The sequence below is a fragment of the Charadrius vociferus genome, unplaced genomic scaffold (genome assembly GCF_000708025.1).
Source record: "Charadrius vociferus isolate BGI_N301 unplaced genomic scaffold, ASM70802v2 scaffold21, whole genome shotgun sequence".
NCBI classification, from domain to species: domain Eukaryota; kingdom Metazoa; phylum Chordata; class Aves; order Charadriiformes; family Charadriidae; genus Charadrius; species Charadrius vociferus.
In genome coordinates, this window is record NW_009646850.1 from 941,381 (window position 1) to 964,638 (window position 23,258).

The 23,258-nt window shown below is 38.4% G+C and overlaps 1 protein-coding gene across 1 annotated transcript in view; it reads right to left on the bottom strand.

The window, feature by feature from the left end:
• Positions 1–23,258, bottom strand: part of INPP4B (inositol polyphosphate-4-phosphatase, type II, 105kDa) — a 288,721-nt gene that overhangs the window by 215,748 nt on the left and 49,715 nt on the right.

Sequence of the window (23,258 nt, forward strand, 5' to 3'; positions counted from 1 at the left end):
CATCCCTACAGAAAATGGTTCCTCTGCCGATATTCACGCCCCACAGATGAAACACACAACCATGATATCTCCCTAGACTTAACATTTCTTCCAAAACTTATATCTGCATTAAGTAGAAGCCTTTCACTACAGAGAGAGAAGCAACTCCCTGTCGCATGGCTTTCAGACAAGTCAGGTATTTGGAAAGGCCAGAATGAAGAATCACAGCTTCCACATAGTTTGCTATAGTCGCCAAGACTGAAAGGCTTGATGTTTGGATTTGTATATGAAAGGCATATGTATAAGGCAAGTGGTTAGGAAAAAACACTGTCAAATAATTAACAAGAATTTGTTTTAGTAAGGTTTGTCTCACAATGCAGTTGACATACAACAGTAACTACAAATACAAGAGAGGATAGTTCAGAGTATTTCAAGCTTTCTGTATTTTACGACAGCAGATGCTGCAGCACAAGACCCTCTTTAGAGAGAAGTTACTCCACTCCCTACACCAGTGGAAGCTGGAACAAAACAGTCCTGCAACTTCAAATGAATCTGAATGCTTTTCCAAGATACACAATCAAGTACAGTGATCAGAGGATATGCATTTACGTTTTCTATATGTGAGAGGGAACAAAAAGGGAAACAAGAAAAAAGATGAAAGAGTATAAGGCTGCCAGAAAAGAAAGTACATGTTGCTGCAAAACATCTCCCACATCCTGACACAAAACTGAAGAAAAAGACCTTCAGAATTGCTATTATTGCAGACTTTTCATCATTTAGATGAGCTATGCTCCGTCTGTCACACAAAGAGCTAACAAGAAATTTATTTACAAATGAAATGACAAAATTGCAATCAAGGGAACCATTATGCGTATCTGATAGAGATAAGCTTTGTTTTTCAGTGTCTGAAGAGATCCAAAATTTCTCTTGTACTTTAAGTGCATAATATGAGCTTATTTGGACTAGCTATTATTTTTATAGGTTTGATTTTAGTAAAAGGGTAACTTCTAATGATCTGGTCTTTATGCACGGCAAATAGGATCAAAATCAGATCTGTAGTAATGTGTTACAATCCAACATATCATTTGTTTTCTTCCTACCATTGGTTATTTTTGATAATTGCTATAAAAAGCTTACTGGATCAATCCAAATGCCAAACAGCAACTAGGCCTTGAACTACTTCATCTTTCTTAAAATACTGACAAAGTCTACAGGCAGCAAAACGCACCCCACCACCCCCCAGATCAGGAAATTGTTTTAAAACACTGGTTTGAGGAGGAAATAAAATTATTAATAATCTGACTTACATATCCTAGTAAAACTGCTAACATAGAAGAGTGCCCAAAAGCTAGAATTAGCAAAAATTCAATTCACTTTGCCAAATGATTGGCCAAGCTTTGCTATCAGCATGCTGTTGTCAATCCAAAGTACTACTGTACTACTAAACCCACTACTGTCTACTGCAACTGTCGCGAGTTTCAAATCAGAAAAACCTAAAACTTAATTCAGAGACAGTCATACCAAAACACACAAGCAGGTGTCTGCTAACTGCATATTCATACCTACATAACTGTACACAACTCCTTTTAAAGTAAAGGAAGCTTAATGATATCAAACTGGCAAGCATCGTTCAAGTACATAGCACCAGATTCACGAGCAATCTGAAGTACACGTTGTGTGCACAATACACATTTAGAGAAGCTTTCTGAAGGAGTAACACATAGCATTTTTGCAGTTGGAAAGTATAAAAACCATACCCACATTCTCCAGCAGTGAGGCAAGCACACAGTATTTGAAATTACATTGGTACATTTTTTTAGGTTGTTTCTAATTCTTTGCACTGAATTTGTAAATGGAAGCTATAGCTACGCTACTGCAGATTCCAGCCTGCCATTTTTCTTTGGACTGGGAAGTGAAAAGAGATTTCAAAAAAACAAAAGCACTGAGAAACTTTTAAACCTGTCAGACAGAGTGGTGTGTTTGAGCTATTTCTGCATTCCTGTAGATCTGACTTGATGCACCATTGCGGGCGGGAGGAAGTGTGTCATTATGAAAGGGTTTTACAATAGATTTGTTGCTGTAGGGAGGGGGAAAAAAATAAAATCTACTGTTAGCTATATCAAGTCAACAACTAAACTGACAGCTAAAATTAGAAGTGACATTCCAAGTAATTCCTCTGTGTTAAAACAGTAAGGAGAAAAGTAAAGCTTTGTAGAAAAAACAAACACTACAGAAAGTAAAAACTCTTCTAATAAAACATTATAAAAAACCTCCACAGTCAACCAGGGACAGGAGAAGGCGTGCGTGTGTGGGGTGTGTGTGAATTTCACAGTTTAATTTTTTAAAACCTTATTTTTGCCAACTTGAAATAATTAAATCGAAAGCCTTAGAGTAGGGATGCTACATACAGCAATCCACTCATGCTTTTCAAATCAGTTTTTTTCTGCCAGCATTTTTAAGTATTCCTATGATAAAAACAAGTCAAAGAAAATTTACACAAAGGTAACAAAACATAAGTAAAATGGACAAAATCATAGTCACACAGAAGTAACACAAAAGACTATGCTAAGGAACAAAAAAATGAAAATACTTTCAAAACGCGAATGATAATTGGTTTCAGTTCCTTCTTGCTATTAAAGAAAATATTTTTAATAGAGGAGTTTGCCTGAAGGGACTGCTACCAGCAGGTGAAGTTTATCGAAGTATTTTGAACCCACATCATCTCTCCCCCAAACTGCAAAGTCATCACTGTCCACCACTTACTAGAAAACATATCTAATGCCTTCACTGGAAGCCTTAGAGGAAAAGTTGGTGACTGAGGAAACCGGAAAGACAAGGCATTTGGGCACCTACAAGGCTGCTTTCAGTGATACACAGGGGCTAAATGCTTAACTTACAAGAACGGAAAGCAAAGTGAGGTGCCTGCTCCTCAGTGGGGACTCTTCCCTACTTCCAAGTACACCTATATCCCCACTGTGCAAACCTGGCTCAGAAACATCTCAGTGTCCTCAGACTCCTACCGAAGGCTGGCTTTCCAGGAGGAGAGCTAGAAGACAGTGAATAGGTGTGATGAATGGCCACTATCTCTTGGCGCACCTACAGAGCAACCAAAGGTCTGCAACACATACGCAACACATAACGGTTTTAACAATAGCCTAGTGTTAACCCAACTTACTACGACACCAATAGCAGCAAAGTCGTAACGGCATTAAAAACGGCACAAGCTGTACAACTTGGCTGTGATCCTGAGTTTTTACAGCTTCACCAGTACTGGTAAAGGAGTTAGTCAGATTGATACTAGAATGTATGCACGTGCACAGGTCATGCTTTTGACTACACTATAAACATTACAACCTACATTTGCTATTTCAATGTTAGCACAGATAAAGTTCAGCACTCTGCAGTTAAAGTACAGCCTTTTCCTATATAGAAACAAGAAAAAAGCAACAGGATTGTCAGGGTAATTTCATTCACAAATAGCAAAGCTAATAGTCTTAAAATGTAGACAGGTACAATGTATTTCTACAGCAATACGTCCATTACCACACAGATCAAAATACACCGTTCTAATTTTGCAGTATTACCAAATGACTGCATGACATACACAAGCATATAATTTGCAGAATTAAAAATTCCCCTTTAAATGTTGGCAAGCAATATTCAACAATATGAAATCTTTGATATTATATATTCTTCTGCCATATTAATATTCCCACCCTGTGTCTCTTAACTATCGCAAAGCCTAAAACCCAAGCTGCATTATAAGGAAAAATATGCTTCCTGGGTGTCTGATGAGGGGCTTCAGTTATTCCAGACAGGCTGTAACCTGGTAGTTCATTGCAACCACCTTTACAAACTGTCAGCTCACGGAAAGATACTCAAATCATCTTTTTCAAAAGATGCCTGGCCCCCTGTGATTAGTCCATCATGCAATGCTACCAGATACCAGCTTCACGCTGACAATATAATACCGCTAATCTGCACTCCCTCTAGAAAATGTTGACTTACATCACTGAACAAATCCTGCAGAACACACAAATACTTCTAATAGTCTATTACCTTTAACAAATGTGAATACCTAACCAATAGCCATTTTCTTTTCAGTTTTAAAATGCATTACTAGTAATAGTAATAATGTACAAATAACACATTCTCTTAATTCACACCCCACATTCACTTAGTTTATTATGCATGAGCATAATTAAAAAATGAGAATTAAACACTTTCTCCATTTTAAACACAGCTTGAAAAAATCTCAAATTACCCTTCCTACTTAAAAAGTTAATTATATACAGTTCAGTTACAAATTAGTTAAGTTTTTCAAAGCTATATTTTGGTGCAAGACTCCAGTGCTGTATCACAACATATAGCTTGGATAATATGCTTTTTTAAAAAAATTTCTCCCCCTTCGTTCCACACTTTTTTGGCTGTCATTTAAAAAATGTGTTATTAATCTCTTGTTCAGTTCCCAATATATTGTCTTTTTACTTCAAAAATAGCTTAAAATAAGAATTAAGTGTTAACTGTATTTTAAAATTAGGTATGACAGCTTAATTACAGCTTTTACCAGTTTCAGCAGTACCAGGGAAGTAAGGAAGGCAGAATATAAAAACATTATTGCTATAAGTATTAAGTATTTGTAAAATGGATTATCTTTGGATATTTAAAAGTGGACAATGAAGAATGTTTCTTTCCACTGGTAAGAATTCTTACAATTTCAACCATTTTATTGCCAGTCTCACATCATCTGGCATAACTTTCAGTAACTTTCAGTTCCTGGAGCCACAATATCACAAGCTTTTACTCTAAACCTCAGGCTTCCTGCAGGAGGGGAAAAGTAGTAAAAAAACCCAAACCAAACCAAACCAAAAAAATCCACACATACCACAAAACCAGACCCCAAGGACCCTAAACACAAAGCTTCCGGAGGTTATTTTTGTTGCTTTTTAAAAGATGTGTATTGCTTTTAAGACAAACTCCCAATTTTTCAGGGCCACAGCTTCTTAAATCTTGAGGTGGTAATACCACCTTTGTGAAAGAGATACAACCAAAATTTCCCTGCTGAAGTTAATTTGAGTCACGCAAACTCTCACATTAAAAAAGGTTCTGATGAAACAATGGATTATGCAAATTACCCCCTTCCTTCAGGAAGCCCAAGGAGTGAGAATGACGGGAAAACCACCGGCCACTCCTTGGGGATGAATTCTCGGCCAAGTTCCTTTCTCCTCATAGATGCAGGGAGGTCTATGTACCTCCGCAAAGTAGAACATAGCTTGAAGAAAGATTTCAGAAGAAAGCAATTTTATTTTCTGCTAGAGGAAGAAAAAGAGGTTTCACCAACATGTTCAAGAAAAGAAATGTTTTACTGGTTTTGGTACAGTTGACTAACAACAGATGACGAGTTTCTCTTGATACTTAGGATGCATAAAATAAGTTTATTGGTAGCCAACATATTATGATTTCCTTTTAAGTAGCAATTTCCAGTTGTGAGCATTAAAAATAATTAAAAAAAAAATAAAAATCAATGGCTGTACTCATTGCACTCCATACATAAGAACAAAAGTCATACCTAAACAGTTAGGAAGCTTTATTTGGTCGTTTCAATTCAGTATCAATTTCAGCCCAAACAATATTGTTCTGGCAAGACCCAGTTAAAAGGAACATGATGTTTAGCACTAGAAGATTTCTGGCTATTTGTCTTTAACATGTGAGAAATTGCAAAAATAGAAGCATTTCAAGCACCAGTAGCCAGGCCCAAATAGATCTCAGTGGAAAAGGGACACACATATAGATCTGTTATTCCTCCGGCAAACTGCCGAGCAAGATTTTACCAGCTCTGATTGCCAAAGCGTTGAAGAACCAGGGCAGGATGACAATTACTGCACTCAGTTGCTGTGATATTCCCCTTGGTGTTGAGAAGAACAAACGTGACACAGGATTTCTAGAATGAGAGCACCAGGAATGGGTTCCAGGAACCACTGGAATGGGACCAATAGGCAATACAAAGTCCCACTTGCAATGGGGGGGGTGGAGGGAAGACCACGATCATGAGTCTGTTTCATGAGTATGCAAGAAAGGAGGATGTGGACAAAATCCCAGGAGCCAGGTAGACCACTAGGAACAATGGTTCCCTGACACAGGGTCTGGACATGTGCTTTGCAGCCCCTGCAATAAAGATGAGAAACACACACCTTTTCTGGGTTGCACTGAGTCTCATGCTATTAAACCCACGCTGAAATTAATTTAGCTACAAGAGCGTCTAAAGAAAGAGTCCTAGCAAGCAGAAATGGTTGCTGTTGGGACTCCCCAAAATATGACAGGCACAGAAGAGTGATGCAGAGAGTTCATGAGTAAGAAAGAGAGGAGGGAAAGGAGCACATGTTGAGTATAATACATTTAGCCCACAGCCATAACAACTTCCTCAACTCCCTAGCAGTTCCAGCTAAATTAGCGTAGCGTAAGGCCTTCCTTCATGTTTCTGAAACTGCTTGCTGAAAAGCCAGAGGATGCTTGCCACTAAACCATATCAGGGAGGGGACAGAGTTACACCTGATATGTGCCTGGCCGATGCATTCTGATGTGAAGAAATTCAGAAATTGTGGGGCACCGCAACCCCTCTCCACTCTCTTGGGGATAGATGCTTTTCAACTAAAGAAAACCCCACACAATGCTCCGCACATGTTCATAAAAGGGACATTTCAGACAGTGAGAGTTCTGGAGATCACCATTTCCTTTACCTAAGCCAGTTTATGTTTTCCTCACAGATTTGAAATCCTTTCACAGCTCAGATGTTTAATTCTGATTTAATTCCAAAACAGGGTACCTATTTGTCAGAAAGTGTTTAAACAAGAGATGATCCAAATTGATAGACAAAATGAAGAAAAAGCAAATGGAGAAGGGGAAATATGTACCTGGAATAATTTTATTTGGCAACTTACACCCCCCTATAGTAAAGCAACCATCCTTCAATTGCCATAATTTAATTTCCCTAATTAATTCAAAAAAGTAGTTTCTTCTGACTTTGTTAGCTGCTCTTTATTCTGAATTTGGGTCAGGTGAGCGGCAGGCATGCAATCAACTCCATCCAAACTTTCTTACCTCGATGTTACTTGAGTTTTCTTGTGAAACATGAGCCTTAAACAAGAATGCTTTGCCATAAATCACTTTTCAAGATACAGACGAAGACTGTTTCTTCTGCCAGTCTCTGACTGACAGTCAAAATGCATCAATTTAAAAAACCAAGCTACTTAAAACTTTATGAAGACGTAACATTACAAGTGGCTCAAGCTATCGGCAGCTCTGAGGAAGGCTCTGTACTTTTAGATAAAGTGTTACCAATGCACATAAACACAGTGTTGAATAGAGCAACCAGTAACAGCTTTGTATCTTTACTGTTGAAAATAAATAAAAGATCACCATTGTCTTCTACAGTGACTCTTCCCCATCAGAAAACCAACTTGCAAACACCCAATCAAAACAACTGGATGTAGTCTAATACTTTTACTTATAAACAATTATGGTTGGCTCCATGTTTGGCTGAAGTTTTTCACAGAATCATGGAACGGTTGAGGCTGGAAGGGACCTCTGGAGGTCAACTGGTCCAACGCCCCTGCTCAAGCAGGGCCACCTACAGCCAGTTGCCCTGGACTGTGTCCAGACAGCTTCTGAATATCTCCAAGGATGGAGACTCCATGGCCTCTCTGGGCAACCTGGGCCAGTGCTTGGTCACCCACACAGTGAAAACGTGTTTCCTGTTGTTCAGAGGGAACCTCCTGTGTTTCAGTGTGTGCCCTTCGCCTCTGGTCCTGTCACTGGGCACCGCTGAAAAGAGCGTGGCTCCATCCTCTTTGCACCTTTCCTTCAGGTATTTTCACACATTGCTAAGATCCCTCCTGAGCCTTCTCTTCTCCAGGCTGAACAGTCCCAGCTCTTTCAGCCTTCCTCATGTGACAGATCATAGAATGGTTTAGGTTGGAAGAGACCTTAAAGATCACCTAGTTCCAACCCCACTGCCATGGGCAGGGACACCTCGCACTAGACCAGGTTGCTCAAAGCCCCATCCAGCCTGGCCTTAAACACCAACAGGGATGGAGCTTCCACAGCCTCTCTGGGCAAGCATGATGCCCTAGTCCCTTAATCTTAGTGGTCCTTCATTGGACTCTCCAGTATGTCAATGTCTCTTGTACTGAGAAGCTCAGAACCAGGTATTTCTTGTATTGGAACAATTTCATAGTTCAAGTGATTTCATAACTTACATTACTGCTATGATTTTACTGTGGCTACTACTATGATTCAATGGCTTTCAGTACTGGAAATGACTGAACTGTCAGCAGTGCTGCACATCGGTGTGTTTTTTTTTTTTTAATATAGAACACAAGTTTCAGAATACAATAAACTAAAATTGCAGAAAAACAGTATTTTAACCAGCACAGTACGTTATCACTGTTTAACAGCTAAGTCGATAGTGCAAGTTAACAACCTCTCTACCATTATATTAATTATAACATAGCTACCAGCTATGAAGAGACCCCTCAGAAACCCTTCACCTCTGAATTTCAATGTTAAGATGCCCTGACCACAGATTTGCCCCCAGACATTTCACAGTAATCCCGTGAATTCTGGTATGTCTGAGCCCATGCATACTTGACATAAAACCAACATGCAGTGTTTCCACGAGAACAGCTGTATCGGACCAAAGTCCCACTATTCTGCCTACAACAAGGACCATAATAAGTGTCCAAGGAAGAGGAAAAGCAGGGCAACCACATGCAGTACTCTGTCAGCCCCCGGCTGTTTTCGCATTAGGGTTTTTTTCTTCCTCAGATGCATGTTCCATTCACTAACTCTCAATGATTCTCCTCATTCTAGAGGGAGCCTAGTATTTCTTCAAATACATGTCTGCTTTTAGGATCCACAGCATCCTACAGCAAGCAACTCTGGTATTTCCACTACCTGTTCCATGAAAAAACACCTTCTTTAGTTTCTAACCCAGGTCCTGTTGGCTTTAACATCCTGAGTTCTTGCACTGGCAGAGAAAATGAACCGTTCATTAATGCCTATCTCCTTCTTCAAGCTGATCATGATTTTGCAGATTACTATCAGAGACCACCTTAGTCACCATCTCTTTTCCAGGCTAAACAGCCCTTCTCAAACTTTCCCAGCTCCTCTATACCTTGTAAATGAGGTGAACTGAACTGCATGGTGGATCTTTACAGAGTTCTCTGCTTTGTTCTCTCCTTTCCCAACAACTTCTAACATTCAATTTACTTTTTGACCGCAACTCATCATCCATCTGATCTTTTCAGGCAACTCTAACTTCTACACAGATCTCACTCGGGGGAGGGGAAATTATCTTAAAGCCCATCGTTTCTATGGGAAATTTTTCTTATTTTTCTTCAAGTGTCACTTCACATTTAGCCATGCTGAATTTTATTGGCCACTCTATTGCTTAATGATTTAAGACATCTACGGTCATTGTAAAATTACTTATACTTGACCCCCCATCTTAACTATTGAAGAAGTTAGTATCATCAGACTTTCTCACCTCATTGTTTACCTTTATGCCCACGCGACAGTACCAGCCTCACCACATACTCCTGCTGATGCACTCCACAGCAAGAACTGGCAAAGTATTCGTAGTTTCTAAACCTTGTATTTTACTCAACTAGTTATCCATGCTAGACTTCCCCTCTCCTATTACAATGTAGTGATCAGCATTATTTGTATCAGAAGGTGGGGAAAAAAACGACATTGAAAGGCAAATGAAGAGTGTAAGAGTATATAAAGTAAACAAATACAGTTGCTTATATAATCATTATGCATGATCAATTGGAAGTGAAAGGTGTTTCCAGGGATCATACAGATTCATTGATTTAAATGATGCACAAACTGCATGTGCAGTTATTCCAATACATTTAAAACAGGAACATAATGAACAGCAACACAAATTGCAACAGAAATATGGTATTTAAAAAATGTTTCAAAAACAAGACCAAAACACATTCCACTGGTTGGCCTCCAACAAGTAATATGCTGTGAAAACTACCATTGCAGAGAACTCAAAACTCAGTTTCATGATCCACAGAACTCTAAAACAGCCTCAGTATGGACTTTTAACCCTTCATAACAAAGTATCTTTCTTCATGGTACCTGTTGTGTTTTGTTTTGTTTTTGTTTTGGTTTGGTTTTTTTTTTCCAATGTAAGTGTGTTTTCTCCTGAAGGTTCTCCCAAAGTGAAAAATCAATCCAAAAGTCACTATGTGCTATCAACTTTTCCCACAAACTTAGAATAAAAAATTGGAATAAAGCCATTGCAAAAATTATGTGATTTGAATATTTTTAATTATAAACTGTAAGTGCTTATAGCCAATGTACATATTGTAAAGATAACTCCTGATATTCCGATTCCTTGGACTGCCCATAGTGACGTTCACTTTTATTTGAAATCAAGCTATGATTTTCCCCCTTGAGCTTTAATCTTCTGCACAGTGCTTTTGAAAGCAGCAAACAGAATATTTTTCAAGATGCTCAAGACTCAATGTGCTAAGATGGGTGTTGTGTGATTAACTATAGTCCGTAAGAGGATCAAAAGAATTCCTAGCACACCTGTAAATTGTCTCCAGGTAGCCCTTGCCCAACATCAATAAATTCCAACTTCTAAACAGAGAACCAAATAAGACAAGCCTTTTAATTCTTTTTTAAGCTGCTTCATTTTAACTTCCTCGATCCCCCTCCAGCATTTGTTTTTCTTTTCCTCTCTTTTTTGCAGCTAAAGGAATGGCAGCCCTCCAGACCACTCCCAAGCTCAAAGGGGTGTAACAAGGTATGCGAGAGTACAGCTCTGCCTTTAACCTGCCCTGGCGTTCATGCCAGGACGGGGCATGTCTGTGCTTTTTGTAAGAGCAGCAAAATTAGGCCCTTGATAGTCCACATGCATATCTGCTATATTTTGTTTGAAGAAAAATAAAACAAAACAAAAAACCCCAGACCACATAAAAACCCAAACCTGTTACGGCCACAGAGAGAAAGATGAGTGTTTTTTTCTCCCGGAGAAACTTTTCTTCTCATATTCCCTTACAACCAATAAGTCACTGGACATAAAAGGCAGAGCGAGCAATTCATACCCAGAGAAAAACCATCTAGGTTATAAACTCTCAATTTAGAAAGCTTACATCATACTCTGAAATGAGAGAGACTTACTAAACCTCATCAATTTTAGTTTAAAAGAAAAAGCCCTCCCTTCCCTACTGATTAACAACATTATTTCAGACATGGTACTGACTCTCTGATCTTCTGGATTACATCTCAGACAGTCTCTCACTAAACAGAACCTACTAAAGTATTCATGTGACAAATTGTAGAAGTCAGATGCTTGGGAATCAGAGAAAAACATTGTAAGCAACAAGAATAATTTTTAGTCAGTTAAATACCAAAGGAAACAGTGGCATCTATTAAAATATTAAGCCCATCCCACTTTATTCTTAATAAGCAAATTTTGTATATAAATTTTGACAAAATACCTCAGCTCAAAAAAATATTTCTTGCTTTACGAGAACATCACGTATTCCTATTTTAGGACTTTTTACTAGGGCATGTAGCGATAGGATGAGGGGGAATGGCTTTAAACTGGAAGAGGGCAGTTTTAGATTAAACGTTAGGAAGAAATTTTTCACTTTGAGGGTGGCCAGGCACTGGAACAGGTTGCCCAGAGAAGATGTGGATGCCCCATCCCTTCAGGGGTTCAAGGCCAGGCTGGACGTGGCCTTGGGCAACCTGGTCTAGTAGGAGGTGTCCCTGCCTAAAGCAGGGAGGTTGGGAGGTTGGAACTCCATGATCTTCAAGGTCCCTTCCAACCTAAACCGTTCTATGATTCTGTGATATTTGTAAGAACAGTAACTAAACATGAATAAATGTTTGGGGTGGGTTTTTTTTTTGTTTTTGTTTTTTTTTGGTTTTTTGTGTTTTTTTTTTTAAAGTACATTCATGCAGACTATTGATTCAGGACAAAAACAGCCAGATACCAGTAAAAGGACACTGCTAATAAAACAGTTGCTTTATCTCTAATCTCTCAGGCCATCCTCAAGGGAAACCTACACACCACTTCTCAAATATGAGCTTTGGAACAGAGGCTGCAGTTTTACAGGCAACTAAACTGATGTAACAGCTAAAGTTCATAACTCTGCTAGATACCAAATACATCCAATGGGCCATAAAATAAAAATTATGGGCTCAGTATGATCTCTCCCTCCACAGCCAACTTCTCGCATTCCACCAGCTAAAAACAGCATGTCTCTTCCCCTTAGGAGGCAACTGCTTTCTCATCTCCTCCCTCCACCAAAATAACCCTTGTCTACTCTTCTCCCACCTCCCCTCTAGGAGATACCTCTCCTTTCCAAGATGGTAAAATCGATCCACATTTAATTGAACTCTGAGCAATGGTCTTCACCTTCTATTTAGCTTTGAATACTGATGTTTTGATTTCAGACCTTAATAAAGGCATTTGTGATCAAGAGCTTGTCACTTCTCAGCTCTGTCACTTGGTCTAATAAACTCCATAGCCTCTAAATCCTGATCTCAATTACATTCTCACATCATTACAGATAAACCACCACTATCATTGTTCAGAGTAACACACACAGAAAGAAAATGGGAGTAATGAGCCCGCAGAAAGAAGTTTTAGGAAAGGCCTTTTTAACAGTTAGGAAAGAAAGATAAATAGGTAAGTATGCGTGAGAAAGAAGCGCACCCATTTGTTTGAGAGGGCACACCATAGCGCATCTAAATTCAAACTGAATTTAGTGACTTTATGTATAGTGCAAAGACATTTTTGAAAGATACCTACCAAAGAGTAGCATAGGGTTTCTAACCTATTTACCAGAAATTCTTTTTTAAATAATGATCAGTAAATACATCAAAGCAAACTTTTATCCATACTTAGACCTACCTACCTTCTCTCTGCAAATAGAATCTTTTTCTTTCTACACTTTACAAAAATCAAGGTAGATTTAAAAAGAAAACCACAAAATTCAGCCTGAGCCCATGACTGCAAACTCCAGCTATGCAATCACTATTTGAAGCCAAGCACACAAAGAACAAAAAAGCCCACCTGCAGAAGCTACTATCAGTCTTCCAGAGTCTCAAATATTAAAGTGTCATGTTCTACGCTCAAAGCAGAAGCCAAAACAGAGGCATTACAAGGTTAGTTTACTAACAGTTGTTCAGAAACTGTCTGTTGATTACAGCATCAACAGGCCCTACATATTTCTTTATTTACATCTAAATACTACTTCAATACATTTCATGTTCCCCAATACCGTGTAGAAACTGGGGTGTACACTACCACGTGCTGGCTATAAACAGCAAGCATACAACTGATTGTTATAACTAAGGGTAAGTTACAAGTTCTAACATGCCTCAAAACAAATATCCTTCATGGAATCATAATAAAAATATTCAAACCACTGATTCAACACACAAGTATTCATAATCTTAACAAAAAACTAAATTACGACTTCCATCTTCTTAAAGCATTCTGCTTTAAACAGGGAGGCTTTGTTCAAAATGATCTACTAATTAAAGTAATTCAGGTTGTTATACTCATTGGGAAAACACAGCTAAATGACTAGTGCTTTTACTTCCAACAGACACACTTAAGTTTGTGGTGTTATAAATGACTTCATTACAAGGCTGTGAAGCAGTTCCCATGTAAAGTTATTTAGTAGTACATTTATAGTGACACAAACAAATTTAAGTTTCAAGTTGCGAAGAACTACTGCATTTCCTAAACTAACATTAGATGTAGAGTTATGGTTTTAAAGGAAAATACCATGACTCCTACAAAAGAAAACCTGGATTAAAAAGAAAAACAAACACCAAAACAAACAAACAAACAAAAAAAACAACACAAAACCCACCACGAAAAAAAACAGAAAAGACAAAATCAAAATAACCACTCAGCCACCAAAACCCAAACCACAAACAAAAAATCTCACACAACACCTTAGGGAAAGTAAACTAAATAAAAAAAAAAAATGTTTATAAATTTGGGGGGGGGAAGCAATACTCCAGTAAATCCAGTAGATCAACTAGTTCAACTCAGAGTTGTCCACACCTTCAGCTAGAAGGGCAACAACTTATTTCCAAGGCTAGTATTCTGAAATTAAATAGTCATTTAAGATATTCAGAAGGTTCCCTTAAAAACTAATAGGGAAAATTTAAAAAACACTGGTTATTTTTAGTTCAAACATTAATAAGACAATTTAGAATAGCCCATCTTGCATGTAGGTGAAAACAGAGCATCAGTCTTCTCTCTAGTCCATTTTCATCAGTCTGTTTAAAGGGCTTTTACTGAACATTCTTAAATAAAAGAAGTTGACCGAAACAGATGATCTTCCCCAGCAAAGTATATGGAGAAGCAATATGGAGGAGTCACAGAGTTAAAGTTAACATGTAGACTCAAGAAACAAAGTAATGCTTGCTCTTTAGAAGTAGACATGGCTTTTTAGAAAGTCACATTAAAAAAACCCAAACACCTGTTGTCTTTAACTTTCACCATGTGGAGCTGAGACAAAAAAAAAGGCTATTTCACAAGGCTATCTTTGGCTGCTAATTACAAAATGAATGTCAGATTTTACCATCACTGAGATAATTGTCTCATTTCCCTTCTAAATTTGTTCAAATTGCATACATATTATACTAAAAAGGCTGCCCAATAAAGAAAACAGGCAAGAATAGAAATATTTTGAAATCTTAGCTGTCTTCTAGGGAAACAATATTGCTTATCACCCCAATTATGTCAGCATCTTGCAAAAATTCAAACTGTTCATTTCCTAACCAGATTATTTTGACAGAACTCAGAAAAAATAAACTTAAAAAATGCTTAAATAAATAAATAAACTACACAATAATTGTTGCATCTGTGCAAAGGCCCATCTAGCACAAGATGTATCGATGATGCTGAACAAAAGCAAGTAAGGAATTCTTTAAGAACAGGGCAAGCACATTGTCATGCTTCTCTGAAACACCTCAAGCTTTTACCAGCCTTGTTCAGGCACTTGTCTGAACAAATGGGGTTTTGTGTTAAATGAATTTGTATCCGTTTGTTCAGCATATTACATTCACCTTCTTCTACATTTTATAAAAATTTCCTCAATTTTTTTCTGGCGTTACCTTTGATTTTATTTTAAATAATCATCTACAAAAGCCATTCTTCTAGTTTGCTGTCCCCTCATGACAACCAAACAAAAATAAAATCCCCAATAAAACTGTGTTTGAAAACACTTGTAAACATGCAGGAAGCCTACAACACAGATATATTTAATGCACACAAAAGGACAATATAGATGAGTAAAGACTTCCTACAAAGAAACTACAGACATACCTTTCATGTTTACCTCTGAAAATGTGAGCTTGGCTACAAAGCATGAAGCAAACTATTGCAAGAATCCTATCCTAATTTGTAGTAATTGTTTTAAACCTGTGACATGTTTGCCAAGTAATGCTGTGCAACCTTGTTTGGAGAAGCCAATTCTAGCAGCCTGTACAGCAGATCATCCTCAAGGAAAACTTAGCTTTACATACAACGTACTGATACACAGTCTCAAAAGAGTCTCTGCATTTGAACACTCCAAATAAGAAGGCACAGTTTGCTAACAAAGCTATATATAAGCAAACATTCATTGTGAGTTTGATGACATACTATGCAGAATTAGGTTAAACTTATCTCACCACAAGTGAGAATTGTTTTCAACACTAATCTCGAATGCATTTGTTTCCTGGGAAAAAGAAACAAAGCAACATTGTAGACATCGTAGCATAGTAGAGACTTGCTAAAAAAAGAGTACATGGACTTTCCTTTGGTGCATGTATTTCCTTTCCCCTCCCCCCAAGTTGTCGGTTCATATTGCACTTGCAGGTCTTTACATAAAATATTGTAAAATCTCACTGGCAAACAACAATGATTTTACTGCTCACTGAGCAAGCAAGCCTTTATCCTGCCCTTCTGCATTTTCTTCCTTCTTTGGTCGTAAAAAGACAGCTTCAAGTTTCTGAAACAATTATTTCAAATACTCAATTACAGATAACAGTAATTAACTTTCCCCAAAGTATTTTCAGAACAAAATTTAAATACATTCATGGCTGTTATTAAAAGAAAGGTGCAGCTGAAATAGCGGATTAACGATGATGAAGCTGTACAGTGTTCTGGAAATGTCAATGCTTATTGCAACATAACAGCCTAGAAATACTTTTCAGAGGCAAGTTCAACCTTCATCTGCGCTTCACAGTCTGACTTGAAGCTGTAATTACTGGTCTCAAAAAAGGGGAGAAAAAAACATCCTTAGATGTCATAGTTTTAGAACTGATCTCAAACAGCAAACCAAAAACTTTTCAATGTATAAATGCCTAAGTGCAATTGCAGCCACAGTATCCCCCCCCAAAAAAAAACCCTGGATCCCCCAAAGAGCCACATGCAACACTTATTTCTTACAGACATTGAAATAAGCAGTAATCCCATTTCAAAAAGCTGTTTCCAAACTATGTAGAGCTTTCAAACGTATGCAAAGACAAGGAAATATGTCCACAAAACACTGCAACTATGCATGTAAAGTATCCACCTGCAAATAGTTCCATATACAATGCTAACACATCACGTTGCATATTTGACCCTTTGTGGTTTTAGTAAGATCGCTCCTTTGCAATGCTGCCAAATCCTTCGAGGCAGACTTTCATGAGCAGTTCGTATGCAAAGTAGAGACACTTAGCAAGCAGCAAAGAGAAACACACTCAATATAAAATAAGTTTAATGTTATTTTTCATGTTTCCACTTACTAGTTTTATTTTCTATCTAGAGCAAAACAGGAAAAAAAATGTTTTCCCCAAAAAACTTTTACAAACCGTTCTCTCATTTAACAGCCTCATCACTGCTTTGGCATTTAACCAGTCCTAAAAGCCATTTATTGCTTCATATACCATCTCACTGTAACTGCTGTGCCTTAAACATTGAGTGAAGTATTAGATATTCCCCAGGAAACTGATCAAAATGACATAGCATAAAGGGCAACCAACAATCTAGGGTATAATAAAATAACAGCACATTAAAGAATTAGTACAACGTTTATACTCAGTTGCATAGAAACCCTGTGAAACTACTTACAGCATTGACTTCAGTACCCAATATGTCCATCATATTACTACTAATTTAAATGTCAAAGCAGCTAACAGTGACTTTTCAAAGTGTTACAGAAGATGTATGTTTATCGTACCAAGATGCTGTAATCACATTTGATGAGGAGAATTACCAGCTCAACATGTAATGTACACAACTAATGAAACCATTTTGTTTTGTCGTGGCCACCCCTACGCTTTAGAACACTGTAAGCTTGCAAACAGGCTGGTAAAATAATACGGTAGGCACAGCAACACTGCCGCACGTGCAATTTCAGTTCTCTTGGTCAAACACTAAACCCCCACCAACCAGTACCCAGAGATGAATGCTCTCATGTCTGTGTTGTCAGGGGACCAAAGGAATACAATGCCCCACTGTGGTCTGATATTCCTTCCTGGAACTCTACTCGCGAGTGCTAATGCAAATTATTTCCTTCTCTTTTGGAGTTTTAAAGGGTTCTAGCCCCTCTGCCATCCACATCTTTCCAGAGTTTGGGGCAAAACAGCGGATAAAGCTGAGCAACGTAGACCTTGCCAATGAAGTCCACTACTCAAAAAATTTTGTAGGAAGCAGTAACTTTGACTAAGCTGATTCTTGTCCTTCTCACATTGCCATGGACTCAAATCCCAATTAAACCATCAAAAAACTAGCTAACCATATTTGAAAATTGGTAAAAACTTCTGAAAAATGAGATATCTGTAATTCTGTTCAGATTCTCTCATCTCTAATAGTCTTCCTCCTGCGCGAGTCTTGTTATTAGCACTTACCGCCTGTAACGAGCAAAAGAGAATTGACAGCCACACGAGTCTTATCTTCTTGCATAAAACAAGCTTAGCATTGCTCTGGACAAATGCACAGCAAGTATAAGTCAACGTACCAGCGTTGCAGAAAGACGAGGTGACATGACCATGCAGCCAAACTAAGTTTTGACTACCTAACATACAAGACTCACAGACAAAAGATCCTGGGCATAGATGTTCATGAAGAGACCAGCAGAAGAGAAAGGGAATGGACATAAAGCAATAAGACGAAAGCTCAGTAAGATATTTCAAAACTGAGCACTGGTGCTGTGGCTGACAGTAATCTTTGTAGTCAGGGCTGGAGAGAGGGAGGGGGTATCTGCCTGTTCACCGTTACCCACATCAGCCTGCACGCTTTAGAAAAAACCTTCAAGCCGGTAAACATGAAATTGTATAAAAATGAAAAAAGATCAAGGAACATGGGATAAAAGAACATTTTACTTGCTTACTTCTCTGCTCTTTACAATATGAATTAATCACTACTAAATATGTACCTTAAGAGTAATAAAAGAATCTCATGTGCAGAACTAAATTATGCAGGACAGAAGATTACTTAAAAGATCTGGCTCGAAGTGTCATTTCTAGAGACAATAAAGCACTTCTGAAGGGCTTTTATGTTTCATTTTTCTAAAAATATCAATAAACCAAATTTAGGACTTTAAGCATTTTCAAGCTTGTAGCTATAATTACTCTGTTCTAAGGATTCAATAACTGCAGTAATTTCTGAGAAAAAAAGAGAATGAAATTAGGCTCATTCCACCTAAATCTTTCTCACTATTGCCAGGGATATGCACAATCAGTCTTTGTTAATTCTTTACCACAGAACATCGAGATAAGTTTCTCACACAAGCAAGAAGTCCTTAAATAAAAAACAATCAGCTTTCAAGAACATCTTATCCAATGCAATATATTAAAGATGAGAACTACAGCTAACATTTAACCTCTCTCGCTGCTTCTAAGTTGACACACGCTGAGTACTTTCTTAAATGCAGCTAGAGTTTAATCCAGGCAAGTGCCTAGGAATATTAAGCAGCAGTATCATATCCATACATTTACACACATACAAAGATAAATCTAAACTTTCAAGGCTGACTCTTTTATGCTCTTTTGTCAATAAGAACAGCGTTGGTATCCCAACACTGAAAAAGGACCAGCAACACCACTAGAACCATGTGTGATTTATAAGAAACATACATATCTTAAATACCTTTTTTTATTATTATTATTACTTTTAATCACAATGCTTAAAACTGCAGATTTGCTTTTAGGAGAAAATGCAATGTTTTTATGCTCAAAGTCAATGCATTCTCTTCATCACAGCTGTTGAGGTCTTCTCTGAGAGTACAGCCACTCTACAAGCAACACAGCAGAAAAGACAAAGTACTGCTACAGGAGAGGAGAACTTTTCCCATTAATACAATTCTCATTTGCCACAACTAAAAATGCATATGTAAATAAACTTATCAATAGCCGTATTAACATAATGGACTGTCTTCTTTTTTATTAGGCTTTCAAACCCAGTAATTTTCTTGCATACACGCTGTTTAAAATAGGTTTTGCTAGTACTTCCTGGCTATGGCCATAATAATAATTACCCAAACTAAATTAATTCCAAATTATTATGTTTCTTGTGCCAATTTGAAGCTTCCTGCATCAGTTTTTGAATATGTATTATCTGGAATTAAACTCCATACTATATTTTGATTATACTTTTTTTTTTTAAGTATTTTTTGTTTGGCTTTTTTTTTTTAAAGGGAATGCCTAAAACAATATACCAAATTTCTTGAAATTTTGGGTTTGCTATCACAATGTAGCATCCTGCAAGAGTTTCACATAGTTTACTTATCTTCAGGCACTACTATCCATCATGTTTTTAGACCTTTCAACAGCTGAACTCTGTCAGAGACAATAGTAAAGGCCAACTTGAGTCCAGAATGCCAGTGATGTTTACACCCTCTTTGCATGATGGGATCCTCCAGCCATACATTCTCACACTGATTATCTCACTCTAATTCAAGGCTGCCAGAAAAGCCTAACAATTTTTTACAAAAAACCCACCCTATTTTTACAAACACAAATCACTAACATCACGTAACATTAACGCAATACCATACTAGATGATGAAGAAATAAAGGCTGGATTCAAGCCTTGGCTGTCTTGCTCTATTTAATTTCCTGTTTGCATTTTCATCTTCTGAAAAGCATACTATATTAGCGAGGGAATATATTGAAATTTTACTATCATTATCACTAAATTAGTTTTCCCAGCAAGCACACTGTAGTAGACAGAAATATGGAAAGGCTTCCCCCCTCCCAGCCTTCATGCTAGTGACTGGAGGGTAACACAAAGGGGTAAGGATAGAGAGGTACGTAAAGCACAGCAGAAGACCCAAGAAGTCTCCCAGACACGTACAACTCCTATCACAGTTTCAGTTCCTATCCTCTAGTGAAAGAGATGCACGTAAAGGCCACAGGGAAAGGAAATAGAAGAGAATAGAATGAGCTTGCTATATGACACAGTGCTTCCTAACACTTCCCACGAGCAGAGAGGTTGCGGTATCCTCCTCCTCTTGGGCTGCCAGCGGACACAGGCTTACCTGCAGTACTGGGAAGCAGCAGAAAGCCTGGTGGCTCACATATTCCCCAGCAACCACCTAGCTTAGTATCACTGCCGCTTTCATTTGAGCCTAACAAACTTCCACCGCATCAAGCTGGAAAAATACCCCCCCCCCCCCCCCCCCCCCCAAGCCCCACACATTCATTTATACGATATTTTATTTGGGGTCCCTTTATTAACCACAGATAACAGTTACATAACTACTTGCCCCATCTGGCCTTGACGTAGAGTGTTTAATGTGGAATGTGAATCTTACCATCTTGCTATTTGTGAAAGCATCAAAATTACTTGAAAAGTTAGCTTAACAACTGAAAGTACAGCAGATGTTGTGAAATGCGATTTCTGTAACAAGCTCATCATGAAAACATACACCCACCCACATTTTACATTTAAAATAAAAACACCTCTTACGCCAGTATAAGAGCTCAAGATCGGTGCATCCCTACGAGTAAGAAATCAAGCACAGGAGGCAGGAGACCTGCATGGACGAGCAAGGAGCTCCTAGAAAAACTCAAATGAAAGATGGACATTTTCAGAATGGGAGAAAAGGGACTGGCCACTTGGGATGAATATAGGAACGTTGTCAGAGCATGCAGGGATGCAACAAGGAAGGCTAAGGCTCACTTGGAATTAAATCTGGCAAGGAATGTCAAGGATAACAAGAAGGGCTTCTTCAAGTACATCAGCAGCAAAAGGAAGACTAGGGAAAATGTGGGCCCGCTGCTGCTGAATGAGGTGGGTGCCCTGGTGACAGAGGATACAGAGAAGGTGGAGTTACTGAATGCCACACCTGCTAAGGCCAGCCCTCAGGAATCCCAGACCATGGAAGTAAGAGAAGTAGTCTGGAGAAAGGAAGATTTTTCTTTGGTGGAGGAGGATAGAGTGAGAGATCATTTAAGCAAACTCCACACCCGCAAATCCATGTGCCCCACTGGAATGCACCCACTAGTGCTGAGGGAGCTGGCAGATGTTATTGCTAAGCCACTCTCCATCATCTTTGAAAGGTCCCGGAGAACAGGAGGTGTGTCTGAGGACTGAAGGAACGCTAATGCCATACCAGTCTTCAAAAAGGGCAAGAGGATGACCCAGGAAACTGCAGGCCAGTCAGCCTTACCTCCATCCCTGGAAAGGTGATGCAAAGCTCATTCTGAACGTCATCCCTAAGCACATGGAGGAAAAGAAGGTTATCAGCAGTGGTCAGTGTGGATTCACCAACCTAATAAAAGGATGTGGATAAGCCCAAGTACAAACAGCCCCATAGAAGATGCACATTATGGACATGTCCCTACACAAATGAAAGTGCACATCCTCCAGATTCTCAGCTGAAGTCATTCTACGTGATAAGGAAAAAAACTCCTTCTAGCACCTCCCAGTAACTTTGTCATTAATCAGATTTACAGTAAGTACAGGGTAGCCCTACAACCAGCACCATCACTACCACTAATGAGGCAGTGAACACTAGCAAAGGATGGGAATTTGTACTAGCAGCACCACTTCTGAGGAAGAAGTACATGGAACTGCATCCTTAATGGCAAACAAGGGCAGAAAATACAGCATGAGACAAATTGCTTTAATACTTCCCTGAGTTCTTCCTTCACGTAAAGCTCTGGAGCAGCACAGTAGCATTACAGACAGCTGAACATAACAGGCAGTGTATGTGCCGCTGTTTTCCATTACAATTATTAGCTAGCACTAATCACCTGCAATTCTCCCTGATTTAAATAGCTGACGTATTTTAAGTTTCCCAGGTTTTCGGCATGGAGACAGAACTTTGCACCACGACTGAAGACAGGCTGTCATGCACAAGCCCAAGCAACTGCAGGCAGCTGTGCTGGGCTCCTTCCAGCTGCTCTCAGCTCTGCGTGAATGCCACTCCTGATAAATCCTCCCGAGAGTAGTGCCAAACTCTATTTAAACGTCAAGAGGTCATTCACTGCAAATTCTTTGGGTGTACCAGAATTTCAGCCTTAACTAAAGCTATGCTGACCTACATAAGCCCCGCACGTTGGCATAATGACTGTAAGTTACTTGATACATTGATTATTTTTTTTTGTTGTTTTGTTTTTTCCAGGAAAAAATGGTGTGTTTTACAGAATAATTGCATTGTGAAATCACTTTTCTTCAGTACATAAACTGAAACAAACTATGCCCAAAACACAAAGACTTAATCTTAAATTACTAAAATTATCATCACTGTCATGGCCATAACAACTGAAACTTTTGCCAGTTTCCAAAGGCCATAAAAAGACAGTGTTATTCTGATAATTATTTATTATAGGTAACACTACAGTACAAGGAGGTGGTAAGAAAACAGATTGACAATCATGTATTATCACCTTCTGTAAGTTTTTATTGGTATATAAAGGTTGTTCAGAATAAAAACATCTGAATCAAAGACACATGCTAGAATTTGCTGCTGTTAAGCAATTATCAAAGACCAGCTATGCCAAAAATGTGAAAAGATAAGTGAAAGGTCCCATTTGGTATTTCCAGTCCGGGTTAAACAACCTGATGTGATTTGGCAAGTGTAATAAAGTTCTGTCATATTGAGATCACTCTGCTTCTGCATCACTGGGTACAAACTCCTGTTAAGCCTTTCGGCTCCCTCCATTCTAGGTGTTAATTTTGACCCAGTTCCGGCTTCATTAAACACAAATCTCCAAATATCCTTTTTTTTTTTCTTCTTTTTTTTTTTTTTG